The 16,876-nt window shown below is 39.3% G+C and overlaps 1 non-coding gene across 1 annotated transcript; it reads right to left on the reverse strand.

The window, feature by feature from the left end:
• Nucleotides 1-2,232: 2,232 nt before the first annotated feature.
• On the reverse strand, nt 2,233-2,338 carry LOC140885952 (small nucleolar RNA R71). The gene has a single exon (XR_012151364.1). It is a non-coding gene; the product is annotated as a small nucleolar RNA R71 (small nucleolar RNA).
• Nucleotides 2,339-16,876: the final 14,538 nt, after the last annotated feature.

A 16,876-nucleotide genomic window follows, 5' to 3' on the forward strand; every position in this document is an offset into this window, starting at 1 on the left:
TCTCTCTCAAAAGTTTTCGGCCGTCCCCTCCCTGTACTCTGCCCGAGAAATTCCGGTCTGTGATTTTGAATTGCAGTCAGGAATAACGAATCAGATTCGTTTAATCTCTTCGCAGAAAACTTCTGATAGATTTTCTAGTGCAATCTATCAGAGGGATTTAAAACCTCATTCGTGGACCTGGTTGAAGGAGTTCATCAGTTCCTGGGAGATACAAGAAGCGCAGAGAAATCTGTGTGGTGTCCATTAATCTCGATTCGAGATTGAAGGTAAAATTTAAATTAATTGTTATTTGAATTTTACACACACAATAATTTAATCGTTGAATGGTTGATACCCACACCATGGAATTGTTCCATGATAAAATTTTAAACTTCCGCTGCACCGGGTATCAATCGTGATTGATCTGAACGCCAGTTTTCCAACACTATTCATAGGCGCACCCGCGCTGTTATTGAAGAACTCAATAAGAAAAGTCGAGCTGAGGGCTCGCCCGCTCCATTGAAGAATGTTCAAAAGTTTGTTTTGCGAATTGAGAGCGTGCCCGCCCTGTTTCCTGCGCGCCCGCGCCGTCGTCTGTTTGGAATATTAGAGTCCGACTGTTTATGAAAACTTTGGGGATATCTTTGGTATTATTTTGGACGAATGTTAGGTCATATTTAGGGGATTTTTGTGAGTCATAAAACTATCTATCAGCCGCCAATACACACAATATTCTAGAGAGAACTTTTGTGAGTTTTTGGAGTTGAAGAACTGAAGATTGCTTGGAACGAAGACGAAGACTTTTTGACCGGACACGGGAGAAAGACTACGGCTTTGTTTCTTCTTTTTATTTTCTTTTGATTGTTGAATTATGTTTGAGATATTAAACATTATTTGGTTTTTATTGAATTCGAGCATGAACTAAACTTTTCTAGTCTAGAGGTTGACGTAGCTTGGTTGAGACATATTCATGAATCTTTGATTTTAATAAATTGAATTTCTATAGATTAATTGTGTTTCTAGAATTGAATGTCTTCTTAATTTACTGGCCATAAATTGAGTTGTTATATTTACTTATAATCGTTGCTCGGGAGAGAGGATTTTGAGTAGGATCAATAGGAACTACACTGTTAATTGTTTATATAGCTCGGGAGAGTATATAGCTTTAATAGAACCTTTAAGGAACATCATTTTACACATATCACTACATCTAGATTTTTAATAGGGATATTGAAATCAAATTGTAGTTGATACACTCTATTTGTTGCTCGGGAGAGGGGAATAGAATAATCTAAGTGTTCTTGGTTATTAATCGAAGGAAATTCATAAAATAGATTAATTAGGATTGAATATTGTCGAGACCAAGTGAAATCAAAACCTCTGGACTATTTTTCTTTGATTGATAATTCCTCGAAATTTGTGTGTGTGTGAGCTTGATAATTTCTCATTATTTATTTTATTTATTCTGCAAAATTCTCGAAGTTTGATTTTCTAGATAAAATTAAGACTATTTTAATTACAAGTATTGAATATTTTCATTTTACTCCCTGTGGGATCGACACTCTCTCTTTCATTATACTAAAACTTGACACTCGTACGCTTGCGAGGAAATTTCACAACAAGTTTTTGGCGCCGTTGCCGGGGAGTAATTTTGATTATTTTTTAGTCTTGTTACCAATTAGTTGAAGTTTTAATTTAGAGTTTTCTTTATTTTGATTTAAGTACTAATAAATTGCTATTGTTCTTAATTGCAGTTTATGCGAAGATCTCAAAGTGCGAATTCTTTGCTCTTTGATCCAGAGATTGAACGAACTGCAAGAGCTTTGAGAAAAGCTAGGAGAGAAGAACAATTAAACATGGCTGAAGAAGATGTCAATGAATTGTCTTTGGTGCTAATTAGAGATCATTTCAGGCCAACGATCCAGACTCACTATTCTGAAATCGCTGGAGGGACAATAAATGCCAACAACTTTGAGTTAAAGCCGGCCTTAATCAAAATGGTTTAGTAGAACCAATTCAATGGAACTGCCACAGCTGATCCTCACTTACAATTGCGAACTTTTCTAGAGATTACTGATACTGTTAAAATAAATGGTGTTTCTGAGGATACAATACGCTTACGTTTGTTTCCTTTTTCTCTCAGGGACAAGGCACGGAGTTCGCTGCAGTCATTGCAACTAGGACGCATAACAACTTGGGAGGGCATGGCTGTGAAATTCTTAGAGAAATTCTTTCCACCATCCAAGGCAACCCAGCTGAAGATTGAGATCAGTACCTTTCAACAGCATGATTCAGAACAGCTATACGAGGCATGGGAAAGGTACAAAGATTTGTTAAGACGTTGTCCTAATCATAATTTTGCAGATTGGGAAGAAATAGAGTTTTTCTACAATAGACTGAATGCGCCTACAAGAATGTCTGTGGACTCTGCTGCTGGAGGAGTGTACAGTATGGATCCTCTTACATCCATTGCTGCACAGTTATCTGCGTTGAGTACACAAGTTGCTTCTGTGAACAAGGTGAATATCGCAGAACCTGTAGGTGTGTCGGTTGCCATAGATGAATCTCATCCACTTGAGGAAGCTCAATATATCAATCCCAGAGGCTATGGAAACTATCGAGGTAACCCTCCTCCTAATACTTATCATCTTGGTTTACGTAACCATGAAAACTTTTCTTATGCCAACAACAAGAATGTGTTGAAACCCCCTCCGGGATTCAATACAAATCAAGGGGAAGGTAAAGCGTCGTTGGAAGATGTGGTGTCTACATTTGTTACTTAATCTAACAAGCGGATGTCGAGGACTGAAACTCGAATGGACAGCATGGAGACACACATGTGTAGTTTGGGAGCTATGATGAAATCCATGGAGACACAGATTGGACAGCTTGCAAATGCTTTGAAGGATCAAAACAGAGGATAGTTTCCCAGCAATACTGGAGTGAATCCAAAAGAGCAGTGCAAAGCAGTTGAGTTGAGAAGTGGGAAGAAGTTAGAAGAGAAAGAGCAGAGCAAAGCCAAAGAAGGTGAAGAACCAGCGACTGAAGAAATTGTGGTTCAAGAGCCCAAGAAGGAAGCTGAATCTAAACCGATGTACAAACCACAACTTCCTTATCAACAGCGGTTTAAGAAGAAGGCACTTGATGAGCAGTTTTCCAAGTTTCTAGATATCTTCAAGAAGATACACATCAATATTCCATTTGCAGATGCCTTGGAACAAATGCCTAATTATGCAAAATTCATCAAAGATGTAATGTCTAAGAAGAGGAGATTGCAAGACAACGAAGTGGTGAATTTGGCAGAAGAATGTAGCGCAATCCTGCAGAAAAAGTTGCCACAAAAGCTGAAGGATCCAGGGAGTTTTACTATCCCTTGTTTTATTGGTGGTTCTAAGGTAAATATAGCTTTATGTGATTTAGGAGCAAGTATAAATTTAATGCCTTTTTCTGTTTACAGGACTTTGGAGCTTGGAGAAGTCAGGGCGACCACCATCACATTACAGCTGGTTGATCGGAGTATCACATACCCACGGGGTATTATGGAGGATGTTTTGGTAAAGGTCTATAAGTTCATATTTCCAGCAGACTTCGTGATTTTGGACATGGATGAAGATGAAGAAACTCCCTTGATTTTTGGAAGACCTTTTCTAGCTACTGCACGCTCATTGATCGATGTACGCAAGGGAGAACTCACACTTCGAGTTGGTGGTGAAGCGGTGATTTTTAATATTTATCACACCATGAGGGGCCCAAAAGAGGTAAGTACATGTAAGAGCATTTAAATTATTGATTCTCATAACTCTTTTTCATGTGCAGGAAGTACTTATTCGCTCGAACGATGTTTGGTGGTGGACGAGGTGGTTGATAAGGAAGAGGATTGGGAGTTACATGAACAAAAAGTATTCCTAGACAGCGCTCCGAAAGAAAAAATGGTGAGTTCTAAGGAATCTGAAACATTGGAAAATAGTGCACCAGAGGTATCCCCTGAAACTCATGAGCTGAAAGCATTTCCTGCGCACCTATGTTATGAATTCCTTGGTGAAAATTCTACTTGTCCTGTTATTATATCTGCTCATTTGTCTGCTGTAGAAAAAGATAAGTTGTTGAGAGTTCTGAGAAATTTTAAAACAGCTCTAGGATGGTCAATTTCTGACATTAAGGGTATTAGTCCAACAATTTGCATGCATAAAATTTTGATGGAAGAGTCGTATACTCCTTATGTTGATCATCAGAGACGGTTGAATCCCGCTATGAAAGAGGTAGTTAAGAAAGAAGTTCTAGAGCTGTTGAATGCGGGAGTGATTTATGCTATTTCTGACAGTAGTTGGGTATCTCCTGTTCAAGTGATGCCTAAGAAGGGTGGGATTATTGTGGATAAGAACGAGAATAATGAGTTAATCTCCACACGTACAGTAACTGGCTGGCGAGTTTGTATAGATTATAGGAAGTTGAATAAAGCTACTCGTAAAGATCATTTTCCACTTCCTTTCATTGATCAAATGCTTGATAGACTTGCTGGTTATTGCAATTACTGTTTATTAGATGGTTATTCAGGCTATAATCAAATTGCTATAGCACTGGAAGATCAAGAGAAGACTACTTTTACGTGTCCCTATGGCACGTTTGCTTTCAGGAGGATGCCGTTTGGACTGTGTAATGCACCTGCAACTTTTCAGCGGTGTATGATGGCGATTTTTGCAGATATGGTGGAGGACGTGATGGAAGTGTTTATGGATGACTTTTCAGTATTTGGTTCCTCTTTTGATCATTGCTTGCATAATCTATCTCTTGTTTTGCAGAGGTGCCAAGAAAAAAATTTAGTTCTTAACTGGGAAAAATGTCACTTTATGGTTCAAGAGGGCATTGTCCTTGGACATAAAGTGTCATCCAATGGATTAGAGGTGGATCGAGCCAAAGTGGTTGCAATTGAGAAACTTCCACCTCCGAAGAATATCAAGGGCATCAGAAGTTTTTTAGGCCATGCAGGGTTTTATCGGCTTTTCATCAAGGATTTTTCTAAAATCACAAAACCCCTGTGTAATTTACTTGAAAAAGATTCTACATTCATTTTTTATGATGATTGTTTGCAGGCCTTTGAAAAGATCAAGACGACATTGACCACAGCACCCATCATGATTGTGCCGGATTGGAAGGAGCCCTTTGAGCTTATGTGCGATCCTAGTTACTATGCAGTGGGCGCGGTATTAGGCCAAAAGAGAGATAAGATTTTCAGAGCTATATATTACGTCAGTCGCACCATGGATGCCGCACAGCAAAACTACACTACCACCGAAAAAGAGATGCTTGCAGTAGTTTTTGCTTTTGATAAATTTCGTCCATATTTAATTGGTACTAAAGTAGTTGTTTATACTGACCATGCAGCAATTCGCTACTTGTTTGCCAAAAAGGATGCCAAGCCACGCTTGATAAGGTGGATTCTACTTTTACAAGAGTATGATTTTGAGATCAAGGACAAGAAGGGTAGCGAAAATCAAGTTGCTGATCACTTGTCAAGATTGGAGCTAGAAGACGTGAAGGAGGAGGAGAGCATAAAGGAATTGTTTCCGGATGACCAAATCTTTGAGGTAAGTTAATCCTTTATTCCATGGTTTGCTGATATTGCGAATTTCTTGTCTTGTGGTGCTATGCCTCCAGAGTTGAATAGACATCAAAAGAAGAAGTTTTTCCATGACGCTAAGTTCTACTTGTGGGATGATCCCTATGTTTTAAAACGTTGTGCCGATCAAGTGATTCGGAGATGTGTGGCGGGGCAAGAGGCAAATGAAATTTTGGAACAATGCCATTCCTCCCCCTATGGAGGACATTTTGGAGCCACCCGAACTGCTGCTAATGTACTACAATCTGGTTTTTATTGTCCCACGTTGTTTAAAGATAGTTAGACCTTGGTGAAATCATGTGATAAGTGTCAAAGAACGGGAAATATTTCAAGAAGGCATGAATTACCCCTCACAAATATTTTAGAAGTAGAATTATTTGATGTGTGGGGTATTGATTTTATGGGTCCCTTTCCCCCTTCTTTTGGGTACACTTATATTTTATTAGCAGTTGATTATGTTTCGAAATGGGTGGAAGCCATTGCCACCTCGACTAATGACGCTCGTGTTGTAGTTAAATTTTTGCAAAAGAATATCTTCACGAGGTTTGGAACTCCACGAGCAATAATCAGTGATGAAGGTACGCATTTCTGCAATAAGATTTTTAATACCTTGATCACTAAGTATGGTGTCGGCATAAGGTGGCGTGTGCATACCATCCGCAAACCAATGGCTAGGCAGAGATCTCTAACCGGGAAATCAAGAAAATCTTGGAGAAAACAGTTAAGACAAATCGGAAAGATTGGGCAATCAAGTTAGATGACGCCATTTGGGCCTACCGCACCGCATTCAAAACGCCCATTGGGATGTCTCCTTACAGACTGGTTTTTGGTAAGGCATGTCATTTACCTTTGGAGTTGGAGCACAAGGCATTTTGGGCTATCAAGAAGCTAAACATGGATCTCGAAGCATCCGGGGAGTTGCGGAAACTGCAGTTGAATGAATTGGATGAATTTCAAAGTGAAGCATATGAGAATGCCAAGCTATACAAAGAGCAAACAAAGAAGTAGCATGATAAAAACATTGTGCATAGGGAATTCGAAACAAGTCAGAAAATTTTGCTATTTAACTCTCGATTGAAATTATTTCCAGGGAAGTTGAAATTGCGATGGTCAGGGCCGTTTCTCGTTGAGACTGTTTATCCACATGGTGCCATTGAATTGCGATTTACAGATGGAAGAGTTTTCAAGGTCAATGGGCAGAGAGTCAAGCACTACTTTGGCAATGAAGTACAACCCGCATCCAGCGCATTGCTTAATGATCCCAACTAAAGACTGGTGCAAGTCGGGCTGCGGACTTTAAACCAAGCGCTTTTTGGGAGGCCACCCAATTTTTTTTTTGTTTTTGTTTTTGCTTTCTCGTTTTAATTTTGTTTTTTTCGTTTTTACTTTTAATTTTGTTGTTTTGGAAGTAATTTGGTTTTTTCTATGATTTTTGCAGGATTTTGGATACCAATCTCGAACCGAAGGGGCGCCCGCTCTATTAATTAGCGCGCCCGGCCGCTCTAGCATGACAATGGTGAAATTTTTCGAGCTCAAGGCGCGCCCGCCCCTCCTTCGGCACGCCCGCGCCGTCCCTGTATCATATTTGTGCCAAATTTTTTGAGATGAAGGCGCGCCCGCCCTTTCCACTCGTGCACCCGCCCCGCCCCTGCTATTACAAAACTCACAAAACGAATCGAAGGCGCGCCCGCCCTTATCATACGCGCGCCTGCCCCGACACCGATTTCTTCCATATAACCTACTCTTTTCTTTCCTTTCTCCCAAATCTTTTCCCTAATTTCTTGTCCACCTTCTTCCTCATGATTTTTTCCCTCTTCTATTGTTATAATCGGCTCGTCTATCTCTTCATCTCCAACCCCCACAATCTAATTTCTTTCATCATTTATTTGACACGGGACGGTCGAACCACTTTTATCCAGGGCACGCCTCATTTAATTTTTGGAGGATTGTACATGGGGGAAGCTTTTGATTATCTACTCTTCTCGGACTCATATGGAGTAAGTCGTTCTTTTGGTACTTCTAAAAGTGTTTTGGGTGGTGAGTATTTCGAAATTCTACTCGTGCGATTCGTGGGTCTTGAAGTCTTAATTTATTAATCGATCTTTGAAGTGTGAATTCTATTGGATTGTTGCGGAAGAGGTTGTTGTTGTGTGTGGATTGTGGATTAGATTTAAGTTTGGGGAAGTTGTGATTGTGGTAAATTGGTTAATTGTTGCGTGACTTGTGGTGCACACTAAGTGTTTGCTTCATGGCACCAAAGAAGAAACAAAAATCTGTTGCATCCTCTTCTCATGCTAATCCGGAGCTTGAGCCGCAGCGTTTCTGGAATGAGAGTGCAGAACAACATTATCAAAATTGTCTAGGCAAAACGATATTACCGGAGCGTGGGTTTGATACGACATCGGGATTTGGGAACGATAAGTTTTTTAGTACAATTGGTAGGGCTGTGAATGGGCGTCAATGGTTAAATTTTGTTAAGCTGTTAGAGTAGGTGCCCGTCGAGCCAATGTGTTGGCCGATGGTCCTTGAGAGAACTCTTGTATGACAATCTTTATTTTAATAATATTTGACATTATTTAATTTGGCACATCTTTATCTTTATACGCATGCAAGATGCATAGATAAAGCCCTTGAATATACAAATAGTAGAAAGAATATGAGCTGGTCATGTGATTACTATCATGAAACTCATATTTGGAATACTGTATATTCTAAACTGTTCGTAGTTGATTCAGCCGCCATAAAGAAGGATAAAGGCCGCTCGAGCTTGAGACTAGTATTTGCGATGTGAGTACCATGTTTCATTGGTAGGGGACATGGAGATGTCCAAGAATGCAAATAGGTGCTCCTTGTAGAGTGCACTGAACAACCCTCCCTAAAGGATTTTCCAAGTGGTTCTCACTTATCGAGTGGAGAAGTCCTAGTTTATGGTTGTACACCATTAGTCCTTATAACCCGGGACAACATGGAGACTCTATATGCTAGTTCTTCACTTTGACTTGTTTACCGACTCATCAGGGGTCATCAGGTGGCAATGTTGGGTGTTGTGACAAAACATATAGGAGTCAATGCATTGTAGTCGGGGATTCACCGCTTACCTACGGGTATGGATATCCTATGTTATATCATACATACGTAGCTTGAAATCTATGATCAGAGTAAGTGTAATTAAGAAAGGAGTTTCTTGAATTACATTTTCGATGCAACTACGGCATGACACATAGTTATTGATTCAATGACAACTCTCGATAAACCAATGGTTGTCGAATCGGTCGGGATATATGAGTTGAAGGGACCGTACTGTACGCTAACCATAATTGATTGGTTCTTGCAGGCACTATCATTTGATACCTAGGGAGTCATGTAAGCAATGCTGCTAGATGTTTACATGACTGGTTGGGTACTATCAGACTTGAGTTTTCTGACGTTCTTATTATCAATGTGTTGATTAATAAGAATGGAGCTATATAGGGTATGCTCATATAAGGGACTTGTTGATCCCGAATCACATGGAGATGTGAACCCACTGCTAGTTGTATCAGTGAACCATTGAGGGTCACACAAGTACTAGCTTTCTAGATCCCGTTGAGATTAAAATTAGTTCATTGTGTTGAACAACTTATAAAGGAGTTTATAAGTAAAATAAATTAGAAGTTTGACTTCTAAATTGGAGAATGAATGGAATAAGTAACTTTTAATTTGTGAATGTGTTCCAAGATTAAAAGTTGACTTAAAATAATTAGTTTATGAAAATGGTGATTTTCTAAACTATTATTTTGAACTTAGTTAATTAATTCAAGTGTTGAATTAATTTAACACTAGTAGACATTTTAATGTACAAATAATTAGATTAATTCAAGTTTTGAATTAATTAAACACTATTGAGTCTAGTAGAGCTCAAATTAATATAGTGTTGTATAATTATTGATACTAGTGGACTTGAATGGGTTCAAGTTAAATTTAATTAATTGATTAAACTTAAATGGGTTTAGGTTTAATAATTAATTAAAAATAAGTTCAAATGACATTTGAATATATATATTTATATATGTATATATATATATAGGCGTGTATATATATATATATATATATATGATATATATATGTGTGTGTATGGAATTTGAAGAGTTGAAAGATGATTTGCAATTTTCCATGCATGGCTTAATTGTACTCATTAATCCCTCTTCTTTAATATATTATTTGGAATAATATATACACACACACATTCCATTCCAATTTGATGCTTGAAGTGGCCGAACACTCTCCATATTTTTCTCCAAGTTTTCTTTCAATTTTTGTGGAAGAAGAAAAGGAAAATCTCAATGAAAAATCCTCTAAATATTCTAGTGCATATTTAGAGTGGATTTAGATCGTCTAGTCGTGGACCTAATTCGGAGGCTCGAAGTGTTGAACCCATTTTGAGCAAGGAGTGCTCTTGGAAGCTTGTAGATTGAGTCTACCATTTTTCAAGAGCCTAGTTGTTTATCAACTTGGTTGGAGCCATAAATCAATCCTTGAGATTGATAGGTAAAATTCTAAACACCTTATGGTTGTTTGAGTTTTGAATACTACACAAGTGCTCGGATCTCTTTTGTTAAAAAAATTTTATATTTCCGCTGCGTTTTCGGGCACGAGTTAACCGATCCCCATCAGTGGTATCAGAGCCTAGGTTACTCTTTTGTGTAGTATTTGTTGGATATTATGTTGAGGTCAATTTTAACCGCATGAGAAAATCAATATTTTAACTTTTAGGGCAAATTTTATAAAAATTATTTTTTTTTATTTTCGGGCAGCCCTTGGGCTGCCCGAAGGTGTCCTAGGGGCAGCCGTGGGCTGCCCCATTCTTTTAATAAAAAAAAATTTTTTTTGTCCGGAATCCGGCGACGGAGTTTCGGTGATGACTATGACGACTTGAGTTTTTCAAAAGGTGTTTTGGAAAATCATTGTGTCATAGGCCCTAAATTGTTAAATATATTATAGTTGATTTTTATGAAAAATTAAACTTTATATTATGTGATTTTTCTCATAAAATAAATAGTTAAAGTGTGACTTTGATTATTTATAGTAAATTGTGATTTACAAGAAATTCAATTATAAATAAATTAATTTGAAAGTAAACAAAGTTGTTTGTTTATTTTGTTAATTTATTTTATAATTGTGGTGGTTAGTGATTGGACCAAGATATATAATATTTGATCAATTGATTATTGAGATAATTAATTGATGGTGTATGATATGTGATATTGTGCATGAAGGATGATTAAAATCCCAAGACCAATTTGCTAGGTGTATGCTAGGATATTTTGTGTTCAATGGTTGTAATAATTAGCAAATTACAAAGTGGTCTTGGTTTATGACCCGTTCCCACCCCATGAAATGTATCCCTATTTGCCATGGATATTTTCATGTAAAATATTTGATAGCGGAAGTTCAAGATTGGAATATGGTGGGCCATGATGAATTATGAAGATCCAAGACATGTAAATATTGGAAGCTTATGTAATTGTTGCATTTGCATCCTATGCATTCCCTAGGAATTGGACCTAGGCCCGTGTTTGGCTCACACGGGCCAAATATTTTTTGGGGCGATTGATCATCCTTGTTAATTAGTATGTGCGTTAATATTTTATAATAACAAAGTTGCATGAATCCGGCAAACATACGATCAAACATGGCGATCTTTAAAATTAATGATGAGACCTTTTTCAAAATTAAAAACCCTCATTTTGAATTAGATTCAAAATTTATATCAAGCCCGAAAAGGGGAATTATAAATATGTTTATAATTTCCATGTCTTCCATCGACAATGGATGCATGACGAACGCTACCCGTATTCAATACTCGGCTCATATTATTGGGGGGGTTTTGGATGCCGGAAAGCTGTGACATCCATTGACATGGTGATGTGAACTACGTGGAACTCCCATGACTTCGGCTCGTATTATTGGGGGAACTCATGGCGACCGTCCATTAAGGTTCGATATCGATGGGTAAGGCTTGACACGTAAAGATGAACGACGTCATTTTATTAGGTCCTAATCAAGCGTGAGACAAAAGTTTACGTAAGGGTTGCATGGAGATGCAATTGGAAACTATCTTTTAGAAATTATGATTGGCTGATATTATTCGGGATCGTAATTGGCTAATTGGACCTTATGTACCTACTGAGGAAAGGAGTTTCCCGTTTTTACTAGAGGGTAGTAAAAATGTCAAAAACAGTGGGAGTAAATATTTATAAAGTTAAAGTCCACACTTTATATCTTATTGAATATTTTAAAATAGTCATTGACATTTATCTGTTATTATTTTTCAGTACAAGTTTTGACAATGTCATCAATTCGCAATCCGCTATCTACTATACTCGACAAACATTTACTGACCGGTCCAAATTACCTCGATTGGCTAAGAAATTTGAAAATCGTCTTGAACTCGGAGAGGATTGCATACACACTTGATGAGTCGCCCCCTGATACGGCTCCGACTGATTGTAGCCCTGAGGAGCTATAGACTTACAAGTATTGGTGTGACCATGACTTGAAAGCCAAGTTTTATATGCAGGCTTCTATGAATGATGAGCTTCAGCGACGTTTTGAGAGTGCAAAGCATGATGCTGACATTCATTTTCATCTCAAAGAACTCTTTGGTGAACAAACACGCCCACTTCGACATGCGATTGTCAAGGAGCTAATCACTTTGCGCATGCGAGATGGGGCTTCGGTCCATGAGCATGGCCTGAAGTTGATTGGGCTCGTGGAGAAACTCGTTAGCATGGATCTTGTGCTACAAACTGAGTTGACCACAGACGTGTTGCTCTAGTCACTGCCTAGCTCATTTGATCCTTTTGTGGTGAATTTCAACATGAACAGGTTAGATCCAACCCTTGAGGAGTTGGTTAACATGCTTGTTACGTTTGAATCCACAATCAAGAAAGAGAAGCCGGTTCTTTATGTGGGATCTTCATCTGGTTCAAAGAATAGACCACATGGGAAGGGAAAGAAGCGTTCCTTCCATGCTCCCAAAAAGAACGTGCCCTTGAAGAGGCAAGCTCCGAGTCCCGTTGTGGTAGCCACACCAGTTAAAGCTAACAAGATTAATGACGTCTGTCATCACTGTAAGAAACCTGGACATTGGAAACGTAATTGCAAGGAATATCTTGACCAGAATGGTTCTGGAAAAGGTATGTTCTACATTGAAGTAAACATTTCACTTAACTCTTCTTCTTGGGTATTGGATACCGGCTGTGGCTCACATCTCTGTAATGATTTGCAGGTGATGGCAAGAAGTAGGAGAATCAGAGATGGTGAGACCTTCTTGAGGATGGGCAATGGGGCAAGAGTTGCAGCAAAAGCTATTGGAGATGTTAACTTGTTGTTGGACAATGATTTTAAATTATGTTTGAGAGATGTTTTGTTTGTACCAGATTTGGTGAAAAATATTGTTTCCATTTCTATGCTTGATAAAGATGGATATTCTTGTTTATTTGGCAAAGGTGTTTGCAATATTTACAAGAATGAATGTTTAATTGGTACAGGACAATTGGAAAATGATCTATATAATTTAAAATTAAAAGATATTCCTATGTATAATGTCCAAGAGATATCAACAACATCCAAAAGAAAAAAAGATACTCTAAATCCAGCACACTTATGGCATGCTCGATTAGGTCATATATCTTTTAAAAGGATGAACAAGCTAGTGGGAGAAGGCATGTTTGATTTGTCTGATATTAATTCTCTTACTACTTGTGAACCTTGTCTAAAAGGAAAGATGACCAAAATTCCCTTTAAGGGCCATGTGGAGCGAGCCAAGGGACTGTTGGATTTTATCCATATAGATGTGTGTGGTCCACTTAGCATCACCACTAAGCACGGACATTCTTACTTCATTACCTTTACCGATGACTTCTCTAGGTATTGGTATGTGTATTTGATGAAATACAAATCTGAAGCTTTTGAAAAGTTCAAAGAATTCAAAAATAAAGTAGAAAAACAATTGGGACGAAGCATCAAGGCACTTCGATCGGATCGAGGTGGTGAGTACTTGAGTACTGAATTCCAAGAGTATCTTAGGAAGAATGGGATTCTCTCACAGTAGACTCCTCCTGGTACACCTCAGTTGAATGTTGTTTCAGAACGTCATAATCGAACTTTGATGGACATGGTTTGGTCTATGATGGGGTTCACGGAGTTGCCGCCATCCTTTTGGGGATATGCACTTGAGACAGCGGCACTGTTGTTGAACAATGTCCATTAAAAGGCAGTTGATAAGACACCATATGAGATATGGATGGGAAAATCTCCAAAGTATTCTTATCTAAGAATATGGGGATGCCCTGCTTATGTGAAGAAGATAGTGGGAGATAAATTGGATGCTCGATCCATTTTATGCTACTTCGTGGGATATCCAAGAAATTCGGTTGGATATTATTTCTATCATCCCAAAGAAACAAAGGTGTTTGTTTCTAGGAATGCAACCTTCTTGGAGAAGGAATTTCTATTGGATAGAAAATGGGAGATGATAGAACTCGAAGAAGTTCAAGAAACACCCACGATTGTGGAACCCACACCCGAACAGCCAAGAGAGGAGATACAAGCTCCTAGAAGATCCGAGAGGATCTCAAGACCACCTATGAGATATGGTCTGCTTCTTGAAGAGGGCCAAGATGAGCCTGACCATGGATGTGATCCAAGGACCTTCAAGGAAGCATTGTCTGATGCCGATTCATCCAAGTGGCTTGAAGCTATGAAATCTGAGATGAATTCCATGTATTCGAACCAAGTGAGGAATCTTGTGGATCCACCTGAAGGAATTGTTCCTATAGGGTGTAAATGGATTTACAAGAGGAAGCTTGGGACGGATGGGAAGGTTCTGACCTTCAAGGCTCGATTGGTGGCAAAAGGTTATACTCAAAGGCAAAGAGTTGACTTTGAAGAAACTTTTTCTCCAGTCGCAATGTTCAAGTCCATAAGGATATTGCTTGCCATTTCCGCATGGTATGACTATGAAATATGGCAGATGGATGTGAAGACAGCTTTTCTTAATGGGGATATTAAGGAAGAAATTTACATGTCTCAACCTGAAGGGTTCACATCTATCGGAAGTGAGCATAAAGTATGCAAACTTCAGAGATCTATCTATGGTCTCAAACAGGCATCTAGGAGCTGGAACCTCAGATTTGATGGTACAATCAAAGAGTTTGGGTTTACTAAGAATCCTGAGGAACCATGTGTGTATAAGAAGGTCAGTGGGAGTGCTGTGACATTCCTGGTACTTTATGTTGATGACATTCTAATCATTGGGAATGATGTAGGAATGTTGCAATCAACTAAAGTATGGTTATCGATGAAGGACTTGGGTGAAGCATGTAGTGACCCTTACCCGGATCACCTACTAAACAGAACTTATGCATGCAATTAACTTAATAAAACAGATATCAGAATAAAACTGCGGAATCCAATAACATTATACAATCCCAAGTAAAGGAATCTGTAATTATCCAATATTATACAACCAAATAGAATAGCTGTATAAACCCAAACATCAGTAATAAAACCTAGACGAAGCTCCAGCTGGCCAACCACTGACTAGCCCTTCCTGGATCCACCCTCCTCGTCCAATCGCAAACCTGCCCCATGGAATAGGGTGTCCAGAAAATACAGAGTACGAGACGTGAGCATAAAACGCTCAGTGCGAGAGTATGAGTATACATGCATGCAAAGTGAACTCCCTATAGACTCGAGGTCAAGGATCAGATAACAGAGACAGACCGGGCCCTGGTATGTAGCACGCTGTGCCGTCGCTTCAAGAGGTGGCTCCCATACCGAGAAAAAAGTGGATACGCCGGACCCAAATCGATGGAAGTCCATCCACTAACAGGATAGGGTACAACCCTACTAACAGACATCTCGAAAGAGATACAGCAAGATGCAAATGAATGCAGCATAATATCATGGCATATAAATCATGCAGTCACATAATACATGCATACTCAGTCAGGATATCTCGAGCAGTACTTTCGTACCTCAATACAGTGCAAGCTCTACCAACTCTAGGTCCACGCCTATAGTCTGCTCTACACTGCCAAATGATACTACTATCATTAAAGTGCTCTAAAAGCCTTAACTAAGCTATTGCATACTCCTAAATGTTTATAGGAAGCAAAAGCTATACCTTCGTCCGTCGTTAGCCCTTTGATGTCGATGCCTCCAGAACTTGGGCACAACTCCGCTACGACTACCGAACGCCTCTCCGACCTCCGGACCAAGCCTAAGAAGACTAGAACAGCTCCAAAAGGACTAGAAAGGAAAGGAGAACTCGAAATTGGCAAATGAAAGTGAAGCCTCGGCCTTCTATTTATAGACAACGATCGGAACTTCCGATCCTTGATCGGAACGTCCGAACCTCGATCGGAACGTCCGATCCTGCCATCGGAGCTTCCGAAGATCCTGATCTGCCACGTGTCAAAATATCACTTGATGACTCCGGATAGGGGTGATCGGAGCTTCCGGTCCTGATCGGAGCTTCCGATCCAACCACACGTCATGCCTGACGTAATATCGATCGGTGCCTCCGATCGCTCATCGGAGCTTCCGATCCTGTTCGGAGCTTCCGATCGTGCCTTCGGAGCTTCCGATCCGTCCGATACCTAATTGAATTAATTAGCATTAATCCTTTAATTACTCAATTAGGGTACGGGCTACTACATTCTCCCCCACTTAAGATATTTCATCCTCGAAATCAGATCTCAAGTACCGAATGCAAATACAGAAATCAGAAACATTCTTTATTCAAATCAAATGTTTACAGAGTTTGCAACTTTATACAACAGAATGAAATCAAAACAACTCAGGATGGTCTTTACGCATCCTGTCCTCAAGCTCCCAAGTGGCTTCCTCAGTGCCTCGGCGCTGCCACTGAACTAAAACCAAAGGAATGACTTTGTTCCGTAAAACCTTATCCTTATAATCCAGGATACGAAGAGGTTTCTCAACATAAGTCAAATCCTTGTCTACCTGAACCTCAGACCGCTGCAGAATATGAGATTCATCCGCCACATACCGTCGCAATAGAGATACGTGGAACACGTCGTGAATACTAGATAGATGCGGTGGCAATGCTAGTCGATAAGCCAAATTGCCAATACTCTCCAAGATCTCAAACGGACCGATAAATCTGGGAGACAACTTGCCCTTAAGGCCAAATCTGAGAATCTTGCGGAAAGGTGACACTCTCAGAAACACTTTCTCCCCGACCTCGAACTGCAAAGGCCTACGCTTGAC

The sequence above is a fragment of the Henckelia pumila genome, chromosome 2 (assembly GCF_033568475.1).
Source record: "Henckelia pumila isolate YLH828 chromosome 2, ASM3356847v2, whole genome shotgun sequence".
NCBI lineage: Eukaryota > Viridiplantae > Streptophyta > Magnoliopsida > Lamiales > Gesneriaceae > Henckelia > Henckelia pumila.